The sequence below is a fragment of the Monodelphis domestica genome, chromosome 1 (assembly GCF_027887165.1).
Source record: "Monodelphis domestica isolate mMonDom1 chromosome 1, mMonDom1.pri, whole genome shotgun sequence".
NCBI classification, from domain to species: Eukaryota; Metazoa; Chordata; class Mammalia; order Didelphimorphia; family Didelphidae; genus Monodelphis; species Monodelphis domestica.
This window is the reverse complement of record NC_077227.1, coordinates 318,699,328-318,713,677: the sequence shown is the minus strand read 5'-3', so window position 1 is coordinate 318,713,677 and position 14,350 is coordinate 318,699,328.

The following is a 14,350-nucleotide window of genomic DNA, read 5'->3' as shown; positions in this document are numbered from 1 at the left end:
AATTTCTTAGACTTATGAATGTTGGAAATTTCCCCATTGGGAAATTTCATACTTGAAAAATTTCCTACTGATAGTAAGAACTCTATTGGAATGTGAAACTCCTTGGCATGGGAGGATCCTTTTCCTCCCTACTTAAGACTACTTTAGGACAGAAACCTTTTGCTAAACAATGGAAAGGGTTTTGACCTATGCTAAGCATAGAACAGGAAGTTCTTTGAGTCACGATTGATTTTAGAATTGATACAATAGAGATACTTGGAATGACAGAACCAGGTCTTGGAACTTACAATCTCCACCCTACTCAGAGTAACAGAATTTAGGAAGGGCTGCAGCAAAGATCAAGATTTAATTATTTGAGAATATGACCTTCAACAGACATGTGCAAAGGAAACAGACCTCTGGGCAGTCCTGGGTTAAGCTAGAGCCACCATTGGCACAGGGGAGACATCGACAGTGATTGGTAGATGTGAGAACTGAGGGGAGGGGACTTAGAAGTTTTCCTTAAAGATAGAGGGGTCTGAGGACAGGAGGAGGAGGTTTTGCTCTGAGGAGGTTTTTTGCTCTGAGAGGTTTTTGCTCTGAAGGAGTCTGAGAGGAGGAGGTCCTGGAGGGAGAGCTCCTGGAGAGGTCTGAGAGGAGAGCTTGCTCTGAAGGAGGCTGGAGGTGGAGGCCCCTGAGACTGTTTCTCCATTTTGGTCACGTGAGTGATAGGGACTGATCTCTTTTCTTTGCCTCAGCTATCTAAGGGCTTGGGCCTTTTGGCCCAGCCTAAACAGAGGGGGTATTTAAGCCCTATTCCCTTCTCTCCCCTCTCTCTCTCTCTCTCTCTCTCTCTCTCTCTCTCTCTCTCTCTCTCTCTCTCTCTCTCTCTCTCTCTCTCTCTCTCTCTCTCTCTCTCTCTCTTCTCTCTCTCTCTCTCTCTCTCTCTCTCTCTCTCTCTCTCTCTCTCTCTCTCTAATACCTTTCTTCCTCCTGTTTGTAATTAAAAACTCCATAAAAGGTTGACTGCTGACTTGAGTTTTCATTTAGGAATTACATAGCTGAATTCCTTGGCGACCTTACATTAATATATATGTCTTTTAAAGTGATTTCCATGTCACAATTGTGAAGATTAAATTGTAACCCCTGCCTATTTTTAGATTTTAATCATTAAAAGTGTAAACACCCTACTTAAAAGTTGAGTATGGAGATCTGCCCATTTTTAGATCTAATCACCAAAAGTGCAAACATCCCACTTAATCATTAAGTGGGAGGTCTGTGACCCATGTGTGTGATAGTGGGTGATGAATCAGAATCAACTGACTGCCTCCTGGGCAGTCCTAAAGCAGGACTTCAACTGTGTTTGGTAGACATAGAATTAGGGGAAGGCACGGGAAGTGACACAAGAGAAAGTGTCTTTAAAAGGGAGTGACAACTTCCTGAGTGGAGTTCTACTGGCAGTTCTTCATTCTTTGGAAGTGGAGACTGGAGACAATTCTTCATTCTTTGGAGTGGAGGCTGGACCCGAGACCGTATTCCTGGTGAGGCTGTTCTAAATCCTCTTCCTTTGAACTGACACATGGTGAGTGAAAAGCTGGCTCTTAACTGCTGGATTTTCTGGAAAAAAACAAACAAACAAACAAAAAACTAACCTCAGGAGAGACTTACCTTATCCTCTCTCTGGTTTTCTTATTTTACTCTTTCTACATTTTGTAAATAAATTGTAAATAGATCTCTTTGGAATAAATTAAATTCCTGGAGACCACACTCTTAAATAATCCAGTCCAACTCTTTTAAAATTAGCCCCTTTTCCCCCTTACAGTGTCTTTATTCCCTACCTTTATAACCAATTCCTATTAATGCTATTTGTAATTAAATTTGTAGTTCAATAAAACAAAGTTCCTAGTTTTATTTTTTTTAAGGGCATAAGTGATTTGCCCTGGACACACTGAAATCAGCTCTTCCTGAATCCAGGTCCAGTATACTTTGTCATCTAACTATTTCCAAGTACAGGGTTCTTCTGTGCTGGGGATGTGAATTATCTTGGCTACATGTGATCTCTACCTTTCCACCAGTGTCTCATATATGTGTATATTTGTTAAACAATGCATCCAAAAATTTATGGGAGGAAGGTTGTTCTTCCTAGGCCAAATCAATAAGTAATTTTTCTTTTAGTCAATTGTGTCAGCTGGCTGACTAATAAAGGTAAGTAAGGGTATACTGTCCATTAAACTGAGTATATGGGGATGTTCTTGTGACCCCAAGTAGAAATGATGTCAAAAGACAGATTGGTGACATGTTTTAATCTACTGTTTTAGTCCTGGTCTGCTTGTTTTTCTGTCCCAGTCACTCTATATAGTCACATTCACACACACACACACACACACACTCACACACAACACACACACACAAAACCCAACATAACTGGGGTGTGTATACAGGCAAGAATTACATAGGTTAAATGTGTCAGGTGCCCATTTTCTTCCTTGACTTAGACTCTGCTAATAGTCCCACATCTAAATTCAGTAAAGGACAAAAAATTAAAATAAAACTACCCCCACCCAGATTGCATTTTCATGATAATAAGATAAATCATAAAAAACTGTGAGTGATGAAAATGTAGAGGAATTCAAACTAAATACCTCATCACCTCCTGCTCTTCTTTTAAAACATGGTGCTTTTTGTTTTAACACCACTGTCACTTCCCAATGACTACCTTGTTCCACTAAAACTTCCCTCTTAACAAGTATAGTCAAGCAAACAAGTCATTATGTTGGCATCTCAACTCCACCCTATCTCTGCTAGGGCTTTCCTGTCTTCCCTTCCCTTTTTAATGAATATGGCACTTTTATTTCTAAAACTCACCCCAAGACTTCTGTTCTAAGTTAAAACTACTGAGGAGGAAGAGTATTTTATAAACTGTGGGTTTTTTTAAAGTGTGGAATTAAGGCAATAACAAGCTGTGGTTTTAGAGTACCTTGATTTGATAATCATTGTCATTCTTTTTTTTTTGTAAGAGTCCTCAGAAGTAATTTAATTCAATATGAAAAAAATCCCTTTGCAACAGGGGTGTCAAACTCAAATAGAAGCATCCATACATCAGTATCCCTCTGGCCACATATTGATTTAGTTTTAAAATGTTACATTACTTATCTTTAATTGTATTTTTAAATATAATTCATAGTCATTCTTTGGGGATTTGACCTGCAGTTTGTGAGTGCTGAACTGGGGCAAACTCACCAAGGGTATACTTTATTTATTTTTATTAAAAAATGTTTTCCATGGTTAAATAATTCATGTTCTTTTCCTCCCCTCTTCTCTCCCCCCCCCCCTTGGAGCTGACATACAATTACACTGAGTTTTATATATATATGTATATATATATATTATCACTCAAATCCTATTTCCACATTATTCATTTTTATAATTGAGTAATCTTTTAAAACCAAACCCTCCAGTCATATACTCAAATAAACAATTGATAAATCATATGTTTTTCTTCTGCATTTCTACTCCCATAGTTCCAAGGGAATACTTTAGCATAGAAAAGCAGAATGTGGTTACAAATTTGTATCTTTGCCTATTCTGGGTGTGGGTGAGAGAAGGTAGCCTGGTTGAAGCTGTTATTGATTAGGCATCTCTGAGTGACTCCATTGCAAGGGACCATCAAAAGCTGTAACTTGGAAGACCTTTAAAATCTTTTTTTTTTTTTATTTTATTTAGTCAATTTAGAACATTATTCCTTGGTTACAAGAATCATATTCTTTCCTTCCCTCCCCTCCCCCACCCCCTTCCATAGCCAACACTGGGTATTACATGTGTCCTTGATCAGAACCTATTTCCATGTTGTTGATGTTTGCACTAGGATGTCCATGTAGAGTCTACATCCCCAGCCATATCCCCTCGACCCATGCAATCAAGCAGTTGTTTTTCTTCTGTGTTTCTACTCCCACAGTTTTTCCTCTGAATGTGGATAGTGTTCTTTCTCATAGATTCCTCCAAGTTGTTCAGAAGACCTTTATAATCTTAAGACAAAAAATAGCAGAGCTGAATGGGGATGTAGAATCAGAACTGTAAAGGAGGTGTACTTCAGTTCAGCTTGATGGGATTATCAAGTCAAGAATCATGTTTTATTAAACCCTTACCTTCTGTCTTAAAATCAATACTATGTATTGGTCCCAAGGCAGAAGAGTGGTAAGTGGCAATGGGGGTTAAGTGACTTGCCCAGGGTCACACAGCTAGGAAATGTCTGAGGCCATATTTGAATTCAGGACCTCCCATCTCCAGACCTGGCTCCCAAATCATTGAGTCACCTAACTGCCCCTCAAGAATCATTTATTATTTATTAAGCAGGCATTGTGATGAGACTGGGGATGTGAAGAAAGGCAAAAAGCAATTCCTGCTCTTAAGGAGCTCACAGTTATAGGGAGGTGAACTTCCCTGAGGGAGGGCAGAGAGGTCCCTGCTCGTTGACTCATTTGCACCTCAGTAAAGATGAATGATCAAGTTTTAGTTACTGAAATGATTTCGTAGACAACAAAATAATTCCTTTGGGCTATTGTGGGTCAGATTTAGCTGTTTTTCTTGTGCCTTTAAAAAAGAACCCCTTTTTGTAGCTATCCAGAGGGATATGAGGATAGACCAGAGTAGGCTAAAGACACCAAAATGGATCCTAGTCCTTAGGTGATGCTTGTGTATCTGCATAGTCTCCAGGGACAAAATGATAGCTTGATTTAACTTCTGTCTCCTCCCAAATGTCAGATAGAGGGGACAGCTACAGAACCTCTCAGCATAAAAGATGGCAACAGCTCAATTGACTGTCATATTACAGGGCCCCAAAACTAGGAACGGTACCCTTCACTATTACTGTTATTCAGAAAGTGTAGATCAGATAGTAAGGAGGATGCCTCTCTAGTAATTCCAAATTTGTTTTCTTATTAAGGTGGATTCAAACCCTCAGGATTTTATTGTGAGTTTGGAGAGTATGGGTCCCTGGGGTTAAGAAAGAAATGCTGGGAGATTGTTTCTTTTAACAAATTTTTCTTTTTATAGGAGAGATAATAGAATCATAAATTTAGATCTGGAAGAGATCTTAAAGATCACTAACTCTACATATCCAGTTTTACAGATGAGGAAACTGTGGCAAAGAGGTTAAGTGACTTGCTCAGGGTCTTTCTGATTCTAATTCAAGTTCTCTGTCAAACTAGTGTTCCTATATGTAGTCAAACTACAAGATATGACTATGAGTCTGAAGGACTATTTAGGTCTCTGAGAGTCAAATGGGAACCATTAGAGAGGATAGGATCCTGGGAGTATTTTGTCTTCTTCTGGGGGTTGAAGATTGTTATCTCTCTGACATGCATTATTACTTTTAGTACTTTATGAAGATCTAGACACCAGCTATATACTGAGATTCTCAGAAAGAAGCTCTGGGTGGGGCCAAATAAGCCATAATGTTATGGTTTGGGGATGAATGAATCTATTTATCTTTAAAGTTGAGTGCTCATTGGTGGATTCTTCTGGGGAAACCAGAACAAAAAGGTATTGCAAAAAAGACCCCTGCAGGGCTTTACATATTGTACAAGTTGTTTAAATAAAATGGTGCTCAAGTTTCCATCCCCTCAGACCTCCCTCCTCTCTGACCTCTCCAAAGGTGTTTGATGTGTCTTCTATGGAAACATTCCTTGGGTCTCCCTATTGAATTGCTAGGGGAAGAGCAGGGACTTTCTTTTGTTCTCTGTCCTTGTGGTCTCTAGGGCAACTGGTTAGTGCTTAAGAAGATACAAAGACATCTACATAGATCCCGCACACAGGCAGCTACACACAGATGCCCAGGCACAAAACAGATTTAGACCTAGACTAAAAGACTACGAGGCTACACAGCACACATACAGAGACATACAAGAATACACAGAAATGGCAAAGCTCAGGCACCCACCCCGACGAACTCACGGACTCAGAAGAAGAGATCTGCATACACGGTTATGAACAAAAGGGGATAGTTCCCAGGGTCAGTATGAAACCAATGGAGATGCCATTTTATTTGGGGACTAGAAAGACTTCTGCAGTCGTGACTCAGTACTTAGAATTCGGTTTTAATGACTGATGCCAGCTAGCTGTCTTCACAGCATAGCGAAATCTTGAAGGAAAAAAGATTTGCAATAGATAAGTGCAAGTGATCCGACCCTTCAGCCAGGGCCCTTGAGATGCATATGACACAGAATCTAAACCCTCCTCCCTTTACAAGGCTGTTACGGAGGCAAAAGTGAGTAGTACGCCTTTTTCCGTTTACTGGCATGCAGCTTTTCTCTACAGTTCAGGCAAGCAACCGCTAAGTCCCCTTTAGCGATGCAAACGCCCTCTACCCCAGCCAGAGAAGAACCTGGGCCTGAGCTCATTCAGTTTTTCTGGGCCGCCTGGAAAGTGCGCAAGTGGTGATGGTAGTGGAAGCGGGGTGCCCTAAGAGGTGGGGAGTCCGACCCGGCGTGTGCGTGCGCGTCAGACACTGCCTCCAGGCTAGGGCTCGGTAGGTGCGAGCCCAGGCAATTTGGTCCCCAGGCAAAGGAAAGGCACGTGGTTCTGCACTGCAGGGTTACCTGGACCAGTGGCATTTATAAACAGGCAGGGAGGGGGTGGGATGACCCCGGTACTGGGAGGAGGCGCAGCACAATCCTGCCCAGCCCAGGAAATGAGTTTTGTTAGAAGTACGCACTGGAAGGGGGGAAGGGGAAGGAAGTAGGGTGGGGGACAGGATTTATTCAACAAACATTTTAAAATTGATGCCTCGAACAATCTTAATTTTATATTTTTTATTTTACATCTTTACTTCCGAATATCGAAAAACCTTCATGTCCTCTTCCACCAAGAGAGCCTTCTATTATAACAAAGACTTTAAAAGCATTCAAGCAAAACCATCCAGCGCAATCACTTTTGACTCTGTGTGAATGTGGGGTTGGTTGGTATTGCACACATACAAAGTAGACGAATTGGTTGGTTTGGCTAGAAGTGCTGATAAAATCGTCAGGCTCATCTGACATGATGTATGTGTTTGTCTTTATGGCTATCACATGTGTATATATATGTAGATAAATATGTAGATAGATACACGTATAGATTCACACATATTTTACATAACCTACACCGGCAGTTCTCCTTCAGGATGGGACGATGCATTCATTCCAAAAAATTAAGGGCTTCCTTAAACAGTGCTAGGTACTGATCGGAGCTACACATTTGTATTGGATATGGTCCTTGCCTTTATGGAACAAATACACAGCTGTCACATAAATGCATTAATAAGATACAACACAGGGGGGCAGCTGGGTAGCTCAGTAGATTGAGAGTCAGGCCCAGAGACGGGAGGTCCTGGGTTCAAATTTGACCTCAGATACTTCCTAGCTGTGTGACCCTGGGCAAGTCACTTGACCCCCATTGCCTAGCCCTTACCACTCTTCTGCCTTAGAACTGAAACCCAGTATTGATTCTAAGACAGAAGGCAAGGGTTAAAAAAAAAAAGGTACAACATGAAGTTATATAGGTGGGATCTGGAGATAAGGTTAGGAATAGGGGGAGAAATCAAGCTTCCAGAAGGAAGCAGCATTTGAGTTTACTTTTTTTTTCTCCTTCAACCCTTATCTTCCAGTTTGAGATCCTATACAAGCCAATACTATATATTGGTTCTAAGAGAGAAGAGTGGCAAGGGCTAGGCAATGAAGGTTCAGTAACTTGCCCAGGATCTCACAGCCAGGAAGTGTCGGAGGACATAGGCCTCCACCTAGCTGTCTCTTGAGTTCACTTTTAAAGAATGGATAGAAATTCAAAGAGTAAAGTGAGAGAGGGAAGACGTTTGCAGTAGAGGAATTACCCACCTGGAGAATGGAGGGCATGGAGATCCAGTATGTTCCACCAGTCTGTTCCACCAACAGTCCCAGTTGGTATTCACCAACTTTTATTAATGCATAAAGATAGAGTGGTGGCTAGGATTCATTTTTGTAGACTAGATCATAGCTGGAAGAGGACTGGGAAACTGTCTAGTTCATCATGGTAAGCCTGAATAAATGTGCCTTGGCTAAGATCACATGGACAGTAGAGGTGTTATTCGACTCAGTTCATTGATTTCATTCCACCCTGCTGCTTCACCTCAGAGGAGAGGAGAGGAGAGAACATCTCTCGACTCCAGGTCCCGGGGGGCACTCTTCCATGACCTATCCAGGCTTGGGGAGGCTTGGATTTGGGAGTCGGAAAACGTGTTAGAATTCTAACACTGGCTCACAGAGACTCTTTTCTTTGGGCATCGCCCTTCTCTTGTCACCCAAGATTTACACTATACGTCCCCGAGGCCGCGCCTAGTGGGTGGGATAGATATCAGTCGGAGGTTTTTCAGTCCCTAGGACTAAGGGTCCCAACCTCCACCCATAGGCAGTCTGGCTCGGCGAGGTTCGGCAGAAATCAACTCCTTGCTCCGCAAAGGCGGCTGCGCTTTGGAGAAGAGACTGACACGATGACATCATCGGGTAGGGCAAGGCGGGGCGGGGAAGCTGTCGCGGAGCATGATGGGGCCAGAGGGAGGAGAAGGGAGCGAGGGGAGGGGTATCGACGCCATTTTCGGCAGCTGACGGGGAGCCGGGGACGCGGATCGCGTAGGTTCGGAACTGGTCGGGTTGCTACCCGCTCGGGGCTTGTTTGGCCAACTCAGGTCAGACAGGGGTAGCCTCAGGGGTCCGGGAGCACTGGAGCAAGGATGTGTCGGAGCACGGCAGCTGCGGCTGCGGCGGCCGGACCTGTCTCCCTAGCCCGTGATTGACTGACACACTGACGGAACGACACCCCTCCCAGGACCTCCGAGGGGCTTGACGGCTGCGCCCGAGCTTGAGGACAGGCGGCCCCGCCGGCCAGCCCTTTGTTTGCAGCCCTCTCATCCTTGGCCCCAGTCCCCTTGGCGGATCTAGGCGGCGGCCCGGGGAGGCCCCAGCCCCCTCCCTCCTTGTCAGCCCGCGGGGAGCGCGGTCACCGCCGGAACAGTACGGTGAGTGGCGGCTGCGGCGCCTGGGAGGGCGGCTTGGCGCGAGGATGCGGGCGTTGACCCTGGCATCCGCTCTCGGGGCCGGCCTGAAGGGAGAGCAGTGGGGCGGGCTTCCCTGTTTCCCCCTCCTCCTCTCATCACCTTGGTCATGGTTCTTCTCGCTACTAAACTTTAAAGGGTGATGAAGCCTCCTCTTTTCCCGGGGGCCGCGAGGTCTAGGAGAGCCCCGCTTATCTCCTCATCTCCATCCCTACCTGGGCACTCGGCGCCGGGGCCCGTTGGGCCCGAAGCGTGCGCGCCGCATTCCCGGGGGGAGGCTGCGGGACGGTGGTAGGGAGGGTGGCCCGGCGTGGCGCCGCAGAGGAAACAGGCGGCACTTGGGGCGGGGGCATGTAGGGTGACAAGTGCCCGGAGCCCCCTTAAATGGCGCGTTTCCAATTTGCGTAGGTCGCTGGAGTGGGGCGAGGCAGGGTGGGGGCGCAGCGGCAGCAGCCACACCAGAGTAGTCTGGAGTGGGGGGTGGGGTTGCGGAGATGTGGCCTCTCCCGGAGACTAGAGAGTGAGAGAAGCGGGGATACCCGACTGCCAGCGCCGGTTCTGCTTTGTCCGAATTCTTGCCTCTTCCTTCCGGGTTCCTCCTTGCTGCGGTTCCGGTCCCCCCCCTTCCCTTCACCCGCAAGACACCGCCCAGGGAGGAGACCCTGGACCGAGGCCCTGGGATGAGACTTTTTTTTTTTTAATCCATATTCCTGGAACAGGGAAGGTCAACTTCCATTCATTTGATAAAAAGAAGATGCTGGATTTAATTTCATTTTATTCTTGTCTTAATCGATGGAACACATCCTGATCAGGTTTCTTGGCATCTTTTCTGTTTTATGTACCCTAGTGTGTTTCCTACCAGAATGGCAACCCTCCTTTCTTTACCTGAACTTTGTCTCAAACTTAAGAGTACTTTTTTCTATCATAAAATCTCTTGAATTCTTGTAATAAAAGAAAATTCCACACATTAGCAGCAGTGCCATTAATATGTTGTAGGTTAGATTGTAAGATCCTGTCAAATTTTCTCCTACATTTTAAAATAGTTTGTATATTGAAACTTTTACTATCATGAGATTGAATTTAAAAATAATATTAATTATTTTTATGAGGATACCACGCAAAAATACATTTTGGAATACATTAGACTTTCTGTATAAAACACTATGTTAGTTACTTCTTTCCTTATTGTAGTCAATTGTGAACTATACTTCTTGATCTATAGGTGTCTATAGGTGTAGGATAATGGGCTTTTCACTGGATGCCAATGAAATAAATGCCCATTAGAAAACATAAAATGGCTTTGTTGTTAGTAGTAACCATAACATTTATAGATCTGTTCAATATTTTGAGGGACAAGAATCGTTTATTGCCTCCTAAAAACTTATTAAATATCCTTAAGACCAAAGAGATTAAGTGTTTACGTGTTCCAGGCTGCTACAGTAGGATAGGTAATATAAAAAATTTCTCAGTAAGTAACTAAGGATGCAACATCATTTCTGCATCATGTTGCAGTTGCAGTTTGGCAGTGATACTCTGATACTTAATGGTATGGAGAGAACAACAGGATCATAGGATAATTTTAGGTTTGCTGCACTTCTCTTTGGAGATTTTTCTTTAGGAGGAAATTTTTACCATTAAGTACAATTTGTATTTTGAAGTGTATATTAAATTGAACATGATAGTACTAAATGTTATCCATCTTGTCTGTGTCCCCCTGAGTCTTCTCCTGTTCTTTCCAATATTTTATAAACATTTAATTGACCCACTCGACTTTTTTTTTTGCATTACCATCACTAAACCCTTTTTTGAAACAAATATTTATAATAGCTTTAGAGTTTGCAAAGCACTTAAAAAATATCCTACTTTTTTATCCTAACAACAATCCTATGAGGTAGGCACTATTGTGATCCACAATTTACAGATAGGGAAGCCAAGGCAGGAAGCAGTTAAATGACTTACTCAAGGTTATACTAGTTAAATGTCTGAGGCCAAATTGAACTCAGGTCTTCCTGACTCCAGATCCAGTGCTCAATTTACTTCACAATCTAGCTGTTTCTGCAGGTAAATAAATTGTGCAGGTAAAAAGAACCCATATACTGGCCATGTCTAAATCTATAATTTATCACTGCTCTGCCAATAGGTGGGAAACATGATTTATCATAGGTCTTCAATGAATCATGATTGGTTATTGCACTGATCAGAATTTGTAAATTCTTTCAAAGTTGACTTTCCTTTACATTATTGTAGTCCTGTGATTTGTGGCAGATATAGTGTAAGTTTCAGTTCTAAACTCATGGTACTTAAAAAAAAAAAAAGCAGAGTAGTGGAGGTGGTCTGATGATAACATTCAATTTAAAAAGGTATGTCTGTCTTTATCCAAAAGATTGAACTATTTAGCTTAAATCTATACACATTGTAATGAGCCAAAGTCTAGAGCCAAAGTCTAGAATATTTTTTTCTTCAAGTAAATAAATGATAGTATATGAAAAACATTAGGTTAAAAGAATATCTCTTCACTGTAACTAGCAGCTTTTATATTGTTGCCAGTGACCTCCTCAACATGAGTAAAAGGAATGGTTTCATACTTATTTTTTCCCACTTCAACTTTTGACATTGTATCATTGTTTAACCTCTGACTTTCACATTGCTTAATTTCTCTTGTAACTTTCAAACTAGTCCTGGTATTGTCTCAGAGGCCTTCACTGTCCACTTAACATTGACTTGTGGAATATTTCTGTATTCTGGCCAAGTTCTGCTTTTCTTCTATGTCAGAATACTCAGTCATGTCAACTTGCTCTTGTAGGTCATTTGCATATTTGTATGCAAATAGTTCATAGGACTTTTTATCTAACTCAAAATTGCCTATGTAACCAGTTTAGTGGTAAAGCATCTGAAACAGGATTGTTAACTAAAACGTAATTGATTCAAACACAATGAAGGCATTTTTTTTCTCCATTAGGTTTTTCCTTATCTACTTTCTTTACCATTGTGGGTATTTGGCACCTATTTCTTTCTTTTTTTTAAAAACCCTTACCTTCTGTCTTAGAATTAATACTTGGTTCCAAGGCAGAAGACTGGCAGGGGCTAGGCAATGGGGATCAAGTGATTTGTCCAGGGTCACACAGCTAGAAAGTGTCTGAAGTCATATTTGAACCTAGGATCTCCCATCTCTGGACCTGGATCAATCCACTGAGCCACCCAATTGTCCCCTACCAAATTCTTAAATCAGGTAATTTTCAGTTTTTTGCTTCCTTTCAAGATAGTTTTTAGAACATACCTACTTCTATTTAAAATAAAATATATATAAATATATATAATAATCAATGTTTTTATTCTCATCATCCTAGATTCTGTTGTGTTTCTTATCCTATTTTTTGTTTATGGCATAAATATCAAACCCTCCATCTTAGCTCCTTTTCTTGGTGCTGTTCACCTACAGATGAATAATTTATTAATAAGCTAAAGTTAAAGATAAGAAGCTATATTTTCAGCTGGGCCTTTCCAGAACTTTGTGGGGAATCATTTGCCTCCCAGACATCATCTTAATCCTAGGGTTTTCCCAGTGCCCTGGGGGTGGAGTTCATTTTGCCTCTTGGCCACCTTTTTCATCCCAAAGCCTTTCCAATTCCTTTCCTTCCTGGCCTCAGCCTTTGTTGCAGGGATTTCTCTCAGTGCTTTGTACTTTGTTCCAGGATAACCTGCTCTGGTCTTATCTTAGGGCCTTCTCCAGTACTCCAGTTGAACATGTCTTGCCAAGACTCAACCTTAGATTACTTTCACCATCCACCACCTTTGCACCTATTTATGTAAATTGAATTGGAGAAAATGATTAACTGGCTTGATTGGGTTCACTATAAATTTAAATCATCTCAATTTCTCATCAATTCTTTTACCTTCCTAATTAATTTGGTCCATTCATCACAGCAGCTCTTTCAGTCCTTTCTCTAACTTCTTATGGCACTTCTGCTAACATTCTCAGCTTTATATTTCACTGAAAATTTTAGATCATTCCATCAGAGTGGCTGCTTCTCCTACCATCTCTTTCATTCTGGCCTTGCATATAGTAGGGGGCTCTCCTGTTTTCCAAGGCAAACTCATGTACATGTACCCTTAGTCCTATTTCCTTCCCTATCTTCTCCAGGTTGATTAACATGTCTTTCTAATTGTCAATCCTTCCCTGTTACTGATTTTTTTTTCTGCTGTTTACAAATGTGCTTATGCTATATCCCATTTTGGTTAACCTCCTTGAAAAAAGCCTTCTAAACTGCTTTCACTTTTTTCCTCAGTCTCTTTTTGACCCTCTGCCTTCTACTGACCTCATTCAACTGAAACTACACTCTAAAATTACAAAGGGTCTCATAATTACCAAATCCTTTTTGAATCTTGACTTCTCAATAGCTTTTGGACACTGTTGATCACCATCTCTTTGACACTCTCCTAGATTTCTGTGAGAGTTTCTTCTAAGTCTTCTTTGTTGGCTCTTCATCCAGATCATAGCCACTAAATGTGAAGTGTGTTCATCAACATTGTGAAGTGTGTTCATCAACATTCTATCCCTTATTCTTTATCCTTTTTTCTTCTATACCAGTGATGACAAACCTTTTATAGAAACAGAGGTGGAGTACTGGGCCCAGCCTCCCCCCACCTCATGCCAGATATGCCCTACCCTGCTCTTACCCCGCACAGGGAAGGGAGAAAGTGTTCTCATTGGGCTCTTGGATGGGGAGGAGTGGGTGAAGTGAGTAATATCCTTTGGGAATATAGAGATGGGGAGGGGAGTTGTCCAAGAACCTGTGACCCATGGCAGAGGGGTGGGTGATGTGAAAAAGTGTCATCAGGTAGAGGGAGGGAAGGTGCACCCAGAAAGCAGCTCCACCTGAGTCCCTTTGCTTTTCTAGTAATGAAGGGGTGGGGTGGGAGGGAAGGTGGTTGATATGCTGGCACTCTGTGTGCCATCTTTGGCAGTCATGCCATAGGTTCACCATCACTGCTCTGTGCCTTTCACTTTGTGATTTCATCAATTTTCATTCATCTAACTCTTGTCTATATAGGTGATTTCTAGATCTGTAGATCTATGCTTAATCTTTCTCTAATCAATTGCCACTGGGACATCTTAAAATGAGTGTCCTCTAGGCTTCTTAAACTCAACATATCCAAAATAGAACTCATCTTTTCCCCCTAAATCTTCCCCTTTTCTAAATTTCTTTATTATTCTCAAAGGTGTCACTATCTTCCTAGCCAACCAGGCTCATAGTATCAGTGAAATTCTTACCCTGTATAAAGCTGTTGTCAGATCTTGTCACTTTAACT